Here is a 12,518-nt window from a genome sequence, read left to right on the forward strand (position 1 = left end):
ACCTTTAGATTTGAGATGGATTCTAGTATATACAGGGACTGTTGTGTGGTGATTATAAAACTGGGTGCTGTTAGAACTGTTATGTATTTTTATTATGGTGGTTAATGAGCTTATACATATATTAAAATACAGAGAACTGTACATCAGAAGGGGAAAAAATGAAGTTTTACTGTATAATTAAACCCACAAGGTGCTGGAGCACAACTGCTTGGGTTTGTTTGGCATCACAGATCCATCACGCCTTAATTCTGGGCTAATTACATGAACCTTAGCTTGCAATCTCTAAATGCAGGTAATAACAATACCTCCAGCATGGCGTTGTTGTAAGGATTCAGTTAATGTAAAGTGCTTAAAAGTGCCAGGCTCATTGTACATGTTTAAATAAGATCTATTCATAGTATTAAAAGACTATAAAGAAATAGGCGCTCTATGGGTTATCATATGATCATGGTAATTGTTCAGTTCAGTTCAGTCATGTCCGACTCTGCGACCCCATGAATTGCAGCACGCCAGGCCTCCCTGTCCATCACCAACTCCCGGAGTTCACTCAGACTCACGTCCATCGAGTTGGTGATGCCATCCAGCCATCTTATCCTTTGTCGTCCCCTTTTCCTCCTGCCCCCAATCCCTCCCAGCATCAGAGTCTTTTCCAATGAATCAACTCTTCGCATGAGGTGGCCAAAGTACTGGAGTTTCAGCTTTAGCATCATCCTTCCAAAGAACACCCAGGACTGATCTCCTTTAGAATGGACTGGTTGGATCTCCTTGCAGTCCAAGGGACTCTCAAGAGTCTTCTCCAAGACTATAGTTCAAAAGCATCAATTCTTCGGCACTCAGCTTTCTTCACAGTCCAACTCTTACACCATACATGACTACTGGAAAAACCATAGCCTTGACTAGATGGACTTTTGTTGGCAAAGTAATATCTCTGCTTTTCAATATGCTATCTAGGTTGGACATAACTTTCCTTCCAAGGAGTAAGCGTCTTTTAGTTTCATGGCTGCAGTCATCATCTGCAGTGATTTTGGAGCCCAGAAAAATAAAGTCTGGCACTGTTTCCCCATCTATTTCCCATGAAGTGATGGGACCAGATGCCATGATCTTCGTTTTCTGAATGTTGAGCTTTAAGCCAACTTTTTCACTCTCCTCTTTAACCTTCATCAAGAGGCTTTTTAGTTCCTCTTCACTTTCTGCCATAAGGGTGGTGTCATCTGCATATCTGAGGCTGTTGATATTTCTCCCAGCAATCTTGATTCTAGCTTGTGCTTCTTCCAGCCCAGCGTTTCTCATGATGTACTCTGCATAGAAGTTAAACAAACAGGGTGACAGTATACAGCCTTGACATACTCCTTTTCCTGTTTGGAACCAGTCTGTTGTTCCATGTCCAGTTCTAACTGTTGCTTCCTGACCTGCATATAGGTTTCTCAAGAGGCAGGTCAGGTGGTCTGGTATTCCCATTTCTGTGAATAGCCTCAAATACAACTGTCCTGAGGTTCTGTCTTTAGGCAGGATAGGAAGAAACACTAGAAAAGTATCAGTGCTACTAAGCAAATTTAATTCTCCTGTCTTGCTATTTTTTAGGGAAGGCAAAACCAACTGCCAAAACAAAAAAGTTCTCTCTTTTTCCTAATTCATTCATGCTGGCTGTTTTCCAGGGACTTACTGAAGACTTAGGAAGAATTTTGGTAATCTCTCATGTTCAAAATCACCTGATGATGTGGTCTCTAGCACATGTGTGTGTGTGTGTGTGTGTGTGTGTCTGGCCTCAGTTTTCTCAGCTCTACCAATGTTCCTGGCCAGAGGTACTGATAGTATCTGTGATTAAGCATCATCTTATACCTACCAGTGAGAATACTACAGCCAAGTGCTTCCACCAGGTTAAATTCTGAGAATTGAGAAGCAAAAGGAAGCTTCTGAAAAACAGGAACCTGCGGCTCCAAGATGTGGGTTTTTTAAGGATGGTCAATGGCACCCCACTCCAGTACTCTTGCCTGGAAAATCCCATGGATGGAGGAGTCTGGTGGGCTGCACTCCATGGGGTCGCTAGGAGTCAGACACGACTGAGCGACTTCACTTTCACTTTTCACTTTCAAGCATTGGAGAAGGAAATGGCAACCCACTCCAGTATTCTTGCCTGGAGAATCCCAGGGACGGGGGAGCATGTTGGGCTGCTGTCTATGGGGTTGCACAGAGTTCGACACGACTGAAGCGACTTAGCAGCAGCAGCAGCAGACCTAAAAATATTCAGATCATGAAACTTCTGTTCTAAATGAGAAAATATTGATGGTCTTTGACATGAAGGTATGAAGTGAAGCATCGTTCCTATATGATGTTAAAATACTAATCTTGAGCCATTCCCACCCACTACCAGGCATCAGTGGGACAGACAACAGGACAGAGACATTAAGAGCAGGCAGAGGTGCTGTTGGGTTCACACGAGCCCGAAGTCTGTTCTTATTGTTTAAGAGTCACTCTTTGACATTTGAGAGAAAACAATCCCTCAGGGAGGAGAGCAGCCAGGAGAAAATGGAGCAGTCTGAGAAAGAATGGAAATGATTGTTGGTTCATAAGACACAGCCAGGTGGGAGGGAAGCCAGGGTAAATGATCAGAGGCCGTCTACAAAACAGCTCACCTCAGCTGGAGCACAGGGTGCCTACTCTGTGAAGCAATAAGAGGTCTGCCATGTCTGGCGCCACTGGAGCTCCAAGTTAGTCATCTGCAGGAAACCAGCCTTGATTTCCATTTAGCAGAGAGTAAGTGAGCAAGAAGCACAAGCACACAGGATTGTGTCTGTGCTGCACTTTTCCGTTGTCATGGGACGTGTTGCAAGTAACAGAGACAAATAGGACACTGGGGAACTACACAGTAAAGCCCCAGTGATGGGTAGGGCTTGCTGGTTATGGTGATGAAAAACAAAATGTGTTAAACATCACTTTGTCTCAGAAACTTTGAAGAAAATGCTGTGTTTTACAGAAGGGAGAAAAGATAATGGAACTTTAAAAAGATAAAACTGCATTTAATATCACAGAAGTCAAAAAGCTCTTTGCACATTTTTACTTCTACAGTGTCATGAATACAAAAGAGGTGACATGCTGAACACAAGTCTGCAGAACCAAGTAAACGAACTAGTATAAAATTTGCTTAATCATTTTCTAGTCCCTCAAAACAACCCCTGTTCTGTGGACATGAGGGGCTGTCCTGACACCTTGCCATTAATATCTACTCTCCTGATTGCCGGGTGCTGCCACAGTATAAATGATTAGAGACAGAAAGTCAGTCTTCATCCTGAGATCAGTGGATTAGGAAGTATCAGCTGGCTAATGCTCGGAAGCCAACACAGTAAGAGAACTTTCTTAAAGCAAATCCACACTGGATCAATTGGATAGAGCAACTGGGCTATCATTCTGGGCTGCACTAGGTTGACTGAATGTGTTATAAATTAATAACAAATCCTAGCACCGTCTCCACTGTCTATGCTCAGACAGCCTTTTTCATCTGAGGTCTTGTAACCAACCTTTCTTGGCTTTCCTGTCTGCTTTTGCTGAGAATCATAGAAAGGACTGAGAAATATTTAGTGTCATTCCTTCATTTTATAGATGAGAAAATGAAGACCCAAAGAGATTAACTAACACAACCAGTGAAACTGAAATTTACCTAGTAAATTTTACTGTTTGAAACTTAGCAAGATACCTTGGAACACTTGGATATGCCTCAATCTAACCATAACCATTGAATATTAGAAGTAAGAGAAACCTGAGGATATAAACTTTGAACATTTAAAAATGGAATCTTTGTCAAGATGTCTAAAAGCCTGTAAGTTTTCAGGTAAATAACAGCATCAGTTTTTGGGTTCTGTATTTTTCTAAAATGCACATTTACCATATTATCTTCTTGTCTAGATTCAGGACTAAGCTACAAACTATGAACAGTACATAGAAATATAATGGTCACAATTTTAACTTGTAAAGTTAACAGTATTTCATTCTCTCCAAAATAGAAATCAACTATCATTTTCTCAACGTGGGAAGCCACCACCCTCTAGAGGGTGGGTCTGGAAATGCCAGGGGGGCTCTCCAATGTCACAGTGAGTAATGGGGCAGGGCATTTATGTTACATGCTAGTGTTTAGTATCTAGGGACGACGGATGCACATATAGTACCACCTTCCCCAATATGCCAATAGTATTCACTTTGAAACATGATGAAAGTGAGATCTATGAAGTTTTTTTTTGTTGTTGTTGTTTTTTAACCAGTTTCATTTTAAAATACCATTTATCCAACAATGACTTAACTTAGTGAGAAGGGGGCTAGAGTACCTGTTGACAGAGAACCTGGAGTATTAAGTTCATGGTAAACCTGAGTCTACAGGAAGTTCATGGATCTGCATTTCAGGCCAGCCTACTCCATGAGCGTTTATCTCAACACTGGGACCTGGGACTTGACTCACCAATTCATTGTCCACAGCTATAATGCCACTTACTCAACTAAGAATACATAAAGGTACAGACTTCTGACTGGTGTAGTGTTTTATGTACAGTGTTTACAGGCAAATGCTGAGAAAATAGTGGAAGTGCTTTATCCTTGCAGAATAGATCTCAGATACCAAAAAAGATATAAATCATTTTCTAAGATGTTTGGGTACGTTTAGATCACGTAAGGGAAACCTACTTGTTTTCCAGATTTCTTTCACTGTTTCTTCCCTTAGTAATAAAAATCTGACTCCGCATTTCCGTCTACATCCCCCAGCTTCCCCATGGAGGGGTGTGGCCATGGAACTGTTGCCCACTGGACACTGTGATGTGGGCAACTTCCAGCTTTTCCCTTTTTTTCAGTAAGGTAACTGCGTGCTCTTTACTCTCTTTTTCTCATTGCTGTGTAAGGATGACAACCTGAGCAACCACCTTAGACCCAGAGAGGGAAGCCACGGAGTGTTCCACTGTTGGGTGTTTGGCTGACTACTTGAAGCACAGCCACTTACTCATTTCTCTTTCATTTAAGCCAGTGTATTTTGGAGACATTGACTTTCTGCCATTTTCTCTTACACCAACTGCTAAGCTGCTCTTTAGATTCTAAATAAGAAATGCCATCTGGTCTCAATAACAAATACTAGTGGGAGAAACCTGAATGTAACAGAACTCCTTTTTAGGTATTTTTGAATCACAGATACGCACATGTACATGCCCTACTAAAAAAAATGTGTTTACAAACTCAATTCATTAAAAAGAGGCATGGTCCTTGGTAGTTTAAAAAGGGTGAAGGGGCTTTATTATAGCGATATTTAATAAAATGCAATGTGATGTACACAGTATATTCTATATAGTTGATCTTCAGTGTGAACAGGTCAGCTTCATACAGCTATCTTTTTTTCTTTTTCTGTAGATTGTACAATGTCAGAACTGTCCCTTGAGGTATATAGCATCAGAGGTGCAGTCCTTAAACTTTGGGCTCACTGCTACCCAACCTATGTAGGCACACAACAGAATACAGATGGTGTTAGCAACCATCCTATTAAAAACACCAAACACAGCTCCAGGTGGAGACCCAAGGGAAGCTACTGCTGTCTCGCTCCATTTTTTTTTTAAAGCATACAATGCATTTGTGAAAATGTACAGATTCATTTTCAGAGTAGGTTGCATCTTATGAATAATCTAGCATGTATTTATTAAAATTTTCAGTTAATGTCGGTTAAGGCAACATATACATGCATATTTTAATGCATAAAATAGATATTTTTATACACAACTATAAAAATATGCTAAACATCAGTGTGTATGTGTTAGTCGCTCAGTCGTGTCCAACTCTTTGGGACCATGTAGACTGTAACCCACCAGGCTTCTCTGTCCATGGGATTCTCCAGGCAAGAATACTGGAGTGGGTTGGTAGTTCCTTCTCCAGGGGATCTTCCTGAACCAGGGATGGACCCAGGTCTCCCACACTGAAGGCAGTTTCTTTACCGTCTGAGCCACCAGGGAAGCCCAAAACATCAGGAAGGCTACATTATTCCCCTTTTGAAAAGTGCTTGGTGTAAAATTACCTGCAGAGGAGAACTTGATGTCAGCCACTGCTTCAGATTCCTCAAATCCTTCATCTAATGTGATGTCTTAAGCAATAAGAGGAGGAAATCCCGCCATTCTTTCTTCTCCACCCATTGGAACCTTCCACTGGGAGAGATGAAGTTATTTGGAAATTCAAATGAAACCCCTGATAACTCTAATATTAAGTAAGGCACTGATACAATAGTACTGTACAGGTATCAATAATAAAACCCTTTTAAACATTAAAATATTGATAAAGACCCTCAATCATTTCTAGATCAAATGAAAAGGCCAGGAGCTCTGTGACAGGATGAAACCTACAGATCCCAGTGACAAGGGCCCCATGGCATCCATCTGGTGGTCACCTCCAGACAGCAGAATCTTGTTTTATTAGCTTACACTGTTTTGACAGCCCTCCATAAAGCTTTAGACATAGTAACTGGGCAATTAAGGCAACAACCTTCCAAACACCTTTCTTACAGGCCTAGCTAGACAGAAGTTGCTCCCTACCTCACTAGAATTGAAGGGTACATGGCAAATGGGTAAGATTCAGCTCTGTGTTTACAAGTGTTTCCATGTATTGGAAGTATTAATAGATCTCTCTGTGTTTAGCACTAAGGACACAAAGATGTTACAATATGGTCCCTGATCCCACAGGAAATCAGAAGGTGGAAGTAGCAAGTAAATAATTTGTAGGGTAAGAAAAGTGATGAGAGTCCTCTATTAAGTACTATGGTTGTGAAGAGAGTAATTAATGTGATTTGGTCAAGGAAAACATGAGCAGAATTTTGAAAAATAGAGTACTCAGTGAAAAGGTATTGTGGGTTAGAATCATGTACAGACAAAAAACTGGAAAAAGGATGATGAGTTCAGAGAACTGTAGTTTAAGTGTGTAGAGTATGTTAGGTGTATGTGTGTGTGTGTGTAATAGTGATGAGGCTATCAGTTGAGATTTCTCTCAGTAATGTGGAACTAACAAGGAATTATATGCAGGAAAGAGAAAAGAATAAAACATAATACTTGACCTGCTTTGTATTTTGGAAAAATTTGTGTAGTGCAGGGTTTGTCAACCTCAGCACTATTGACCTTTTAGGCTGAATAATTTTTTGTCGGAGGAGGCTGTCCTGTGTACTGCATGACCTTTAGCAGCCTCTACTCAGTGTCCATCCGGTTGTGAAAACCAAAACTGTCTCCAGGCTTTGCCAAATGTTGCCTTGTGGTAAGAGTCAAGCCTGGTTGAGAACTACAGCTGTAGTGGGGTAGGGGTGGGAGGAAGACAATAAAACGAGTCTACATTATACCTCATAATCTCAGAAAGCAGGCTACAGTTTGGACTGTGAGGCTGGTCTCAGTGATGATTAGGAGACAGGACTGACTTTGACTTGGGAGATGAATGAAAACCAGAAGGCAAGGAGGAGGCAGAGTGGCCCAAGAAACTGTATTACAAGGGGAGAGAAGCCTGGGTGTCGCTTTGAGAAGCATCAGTGAGTCCACCCTGAAGACTACACAGATGCATGAAGGTGGAGCCTTCCCCTTAAATCCTACATGTGTCTGGAGCATCAACTTTAGGCCAGTTATTTCAATGGAGTCTTAATTTCAGTCTGGCTTTTTTAGTCCAGAGAGAAAGAAGCATTTGCTTCTGAAGTCAGGTTGGTTTTATCCTGGTTGAAAGGCGGGTGTGCATTTTGACCTATTTTTAGTTGTATGAGCGTTCATTAATGTAAATCACATCTGCATTGGATGCACCTGGTATTTTTGCAGGAGCTATGTCCCAACCCCCTCCTCATCACCACAAACACTTACACAGCAGTGACAGCGGTGCCCTGGCACTGGATTTTCTCCACAACCTCATGGTGTGGTCACAACAGACAGAGGTAAAGGAAACTCGCCTAAAGTCACACAGCTTCACTAAGTGGTGGAGCAGAGTAGGATTTGAACCCAGCCTAGCTCCAGTGATCTTAACCATCATACACTACAGGCTAGCCAACAGTGTGTATTCAGGTCTGGTTAAAGAACTATAAATAGGCCCCATTCAGTTTCTGGTGAACTTGGAACAATTTCAGTGGCACAAAAAGGGCACAGCAGGGACTGCAGAGGATGGGAGGTGAGGAGCAGAAGTCAGCTTGATTGTAAAGAAGAGGAAGGAGTGGGACACTGAGTTTTGTTTTGTTTTTGAAAGATCAGAGAAATTTTCACACTGCTTAACAGGTCAAAGGAAGGATCAAGTAAGCAGGAGAGAAGATGTACGATAGTCTCTAAGTGTCTGTGGTTAAGAATCTGGGAGGAGAGCTTTTCTACCCAGACAAGGGCTTCTAAGCTCAGCACTACTCACATGTGAACCAGATAATTCCCTGCTGTGAGGGGCTGTCCTGTGCACGCATTATGTTTAGCATCATCTCTGGCTTCCACCCACTACATGTCAGGAGCATCACCCAGTTGTGAGAAAAACCAACATCTCTATCCAGTGCAACTTTTTGAAATGATGTGACCACTGGGCAGTTGAAAAGTGGCTAGTGCAAGTAAAGAACTAAATTTTAAAGTTTATTTAATTTTAATTAACTTATTGAAATAGCCACATGTTGGCTATTTAGCCACATAAGGCTACCATATTGGACAGTGTCACCTAGAGAAAAGCTCTGTCAGTATCCTGGGATCAGTCCAATCCAACATCCCCTTTCTTATCAGAGCCCATCTCACTTTATACCCAAAATCCTCAAGGTGAACAAGGTCAGGGAGAGCTAGCTGATGGTGTAACAAAGATGGTTCTGTCCAACAAAGGCTTTTTATCAGGGCTGTGGGACTACCAGGGTGTATTAACCTAACTATTCAACCATCAAATCATGTTGGCTCACCTTCAGTAGCGTATAACCCATGTGCTTCTTCTGATATATAGTATCCACCTTTTCCAACAAAACAGGAAGAAAGTTGGAAGCCACAACTGTAAACCAAGCTGACTGGTTTCCCTTAAGGAAGAAAGAAGGAACTTATTTTATACAATGCAAGTCTACCAACCCATATAAAACTGAAATAAAAACAAGGTCTTAGAAGCACCTATTTTGCAATTATTACAGATGTTTCTTAAAGCCACATATTTGACGTTTCTTCTCAACAAAGCCACAAATCATATCGCATTAGTGAAGAATTCAAATGTTAAATCTGTATAGTAGGGACTTCCCTGGTGGTACAATGGATAAAATCCACCTACCAATTCAGGGGACACGGATTCCATCCCCCATCCGGGGAAGATTTCACATGCTGTGGAGCAACTAAGCCTGTGCACCACAACTACTGAGCCAGTGCTCTAGAGCCTGGGAGGGGTAACTACTGAAGCCCATGTACCCTAGAGCCTGTGATCAACGAGAGAAGCCCCCTGCACTGCAGTGAAGAGCAGTCCCCATTGGCTGCAACTAGAGAAAGCCCACACACAGCAACAAAGACCCAGCACAACCTGAAATAAGTAAATAATAATAAATCTGTATAGTATTCTCATGAGTAAACTCAAGATATAAAGAGGAAGACAGGAGTGGAGGAGGTGTAGAGAGTAAAGGATTTTCTGGAGAAACAAAGGACTAAAGCTACAAGGGAAACCTCCAAGAGAGCAGACACTGCTTTGTCCCCTGGTTCACTGAACCATGTCCCCTGGTTCAGTGTTTAGAACAGTGGCTTGAACATCAGAGTATTATAATTATTTCTACTGAAAAGTTACTACAACCTATACTGAATTTACAAGCACTAAGCTGATATGGAAGAGAAATGTGACCAAAGTAGGGAGAGAATTTTTTTAGACGGAAGCATCCCACGAGCCCCTGCTGGACATTGAAGGATACAGAATTAGGTGCCTGAAACATGATCAGACTTATAACTTTTATGAAAACGAAGGAGATGGGTGCCCCAAGGCTAACCAGCCCAAGGGGAGATGGTGGCCCTGTCGATAGCTTCAGCGCCCTTGGCGATCCAGTAATCGGACTCCAGAAGCGTACTGAAAAGAGTTGACTTGCCAGCGTAGGTGGCACCAACCAGGTAGACGTCGCCGCGGTAGCGCCAGGAGCGCTGGAGCGCGGAGATCAACTCCTCAACTCCATAGCCAGTCTTGGCGCTGATAAGCCACACGGCTCTGAGTACCGTGCGGATCTTGGACGGAACATTCTCATTCTCCTCCCCATCCGGTGGCCTGTGCCCGCTGAGATGTTGTGGCCTTCGGTAGCCACGGGGCGGCAAGAGCCCGGCGCCGAGAGCCATCCCACAGTCGCTCCTGGAGTCGCTGCTGGTAGTCGGGAGTGTCCTGGGGCATAAGGTCCACCTTGCTTCTCAGCATGATCAGCTGCTTGGGGCCCACCCGGCCGGGCAGGTGCAGCAGCAGGACGTCGGGCAGATCCAGCAGCTCCACCTTGTACAACACCAGGGCGGGTTCCGGCCACCGCAGAGCGGCGCTCACCACCTCCAGGAACTGTTCCTGGCTCACCTGAAGGCGCAGGGCGCGCTGTTGATGCACCAACACTAAGCAGTATTGGCATACGGGCCGGGAGCACCTGCTGGCTGGCCTGTAACTTCTGCTGCCGCCTCTCCTGCCGTCGCCGCTGCCGCTGTCGCTCCTTCCCCTCCCGCCGCTGCTGCAGCTCCCACAGCTAGTCTTGGAGGGTCAGTTCCGGCTCCGAATCCTGGACGCATTCGGGGAACAGAAAACTCTCCTCCAGGTCAGCCCCTCTTGGGTTACCCCCAGTCGCCATCGCGCCACGGGGAAGGCCACGTCCCAGGCGCTGGGTGCCGGGAGGAGGAGTCGGCCGCGCATCTCCTCTCGAGGAGCGTCTCCCGGACGTCGTGGCGCACTACATGGGAGTATTACGTGGGAGTGGGTCTCCGCAGGAAGCCGCAGAGCAGTCTGCAAGCAAGGCGCGCGGGCAGCATAATTAATGCTGGAGAGGGCAAAGGGGCGGAGCCACCTGGGGCAGGAGCACTGTGGCTGGTGAAACAACAGGGACAGGCCGGGAGTATCTGAGAATTGTCATTCGTCAGCGTCGCACTGAAGCTATTTCTTCCGCGTCTAATCGCCTGAGTTCTCTCGATGAAGGCTCTATGGCCCAAGAACCCATTTGAAGCTGAGATAAAGATATCGGGGACTTAAGACTAGAGTGGGTTGGTGGAATAGGCTTGCGAGTGAGGGTCTGTTCATTTTCAGGCTTTTCAGCGCCCCGCCGCTGGCACTGCCCGCTAATAAAAAATCTTATTTTTAAAATCTTCGGGTTTTTGTCTTTGGAAGTAGGAGGAAAAAAAAAGTTGAAAATCGAATGCCGCAGACTTATAGCCACAATAGAAACCTTTTATTAGTACATCTTCTTGGCTTTTTCCCCATGTGTCATTATGCGTGCGTGCTCAGTCGCTTCAGTCGTGTCCGACTCTTTGCGACCCCAGGCTTCACCGTCCATGGGATTCTCCAGGCAAGAATACTGGAGTGGGTAGTCATTTCCTTCTCCACGGGATCTTCCCGACCCAGGGATCAAACCAGCGTCTCCTGCATGGCAGGCGGATTCTGTATGGCTGAGCCACCAAGGAACCCTTGTGTCATTATGTAACAGCACTAAAAAGCAAAAACTTTTCATTGGCTATATCCGAGGCCAAGCGTGTAGGAGCGATCCTCCCCGTATATAAACAGCTTGAAGCGTCCGCCTACAATTTGCGAGTGTGCAGAATTTCTAGCCGTTAGGAAACCTTAACCTACGCTTTACGCAGGCGCATAATTTATATTCCCTCCCCCGCCCCTCCCGCCTCCAGTGTAAGACGCAGAGTATTCTGGGAGAGGTGCTTTCGTCTGACGCCGCGCGCGCGCGTGTGTGTGTGTGTGTGTGTGTGTGTGTGTGTGTGTGGCTGCTCGGCCATTCTGTGTGATTTTGAGAGTGTCGTGAACCGTTAATCAGTATGTGTGACACACACAAGGGTACGTGAACATTCAGAATACTCCGCGGCGAGCCATCTAAGGGGGGAAACATGGGGGGCTGAACGAATGGAGGATTTGTGGCCTCCTTCCCAATCCAGGGTACCTGGGTTCGATCCCTGGGTCAGGAAGATCCCCTGGAGGAGGAAATGGCAACCCACTCCAGTACTCTTGCCTGGAAAATGCCATGGATAGGGGAGCCTGGTGCAGGCTACAGTCCATGGGGTCGCAAAGAGTCGGACACAACTGAGCGACTTCACTTTCACTTTCCCGATCCAGGGTACCTCTTGGGCTTCCCTGGTGGCTCAGGCGATAAAGAATCTGCTTTCAATGCAGGAGACTCGGGTTGGATTCCTGGGTGAGGAAGATCCTCTGGAGGGAGGGCATGGCTACCCACTCCAGTATTCCAGAGATTTGCCTGGAGAGTTCCATGGACAGAGGAGCCTGGCAGGCTACAGTCCTTGCTGTCGGAGGCGACTGAGAGACCAACATTCTTTCACTTTACCGGGCCGGTCGGACCACGTCCCCAGTCGTTTACCCACATTCTCCAGGCT

At 44.8% G+C, this 12,518-nt stretch overlaps 1 pseudogene; it reads right to left on the reverse strand.

Moving 5' to 3' along the window:
- Positions 1-11,713, reverse strand: LOC138988229 (nitric oxide-associated protein 1 pseudogene; annotated as a pseudogene).
- Positions 11,714-12,518: the final 805 nt, after the last annotated feature.

The sequence above is a fragment of the Bos mutus genome, chromosome 6, assembly GCF_027580195.1.
Source record: "Bos mutus isolate GX-2022 chromosome 6, NWIPB_WYAK_1.1, whole genome shotgun sequence".
Classification (NCBI taxonomy): domain Eukaryota; kingdom Metazoa; phylum Chordata; class Mammalia; order Artiodactyla; family Bovidae; genus Bos; species Bos mutus.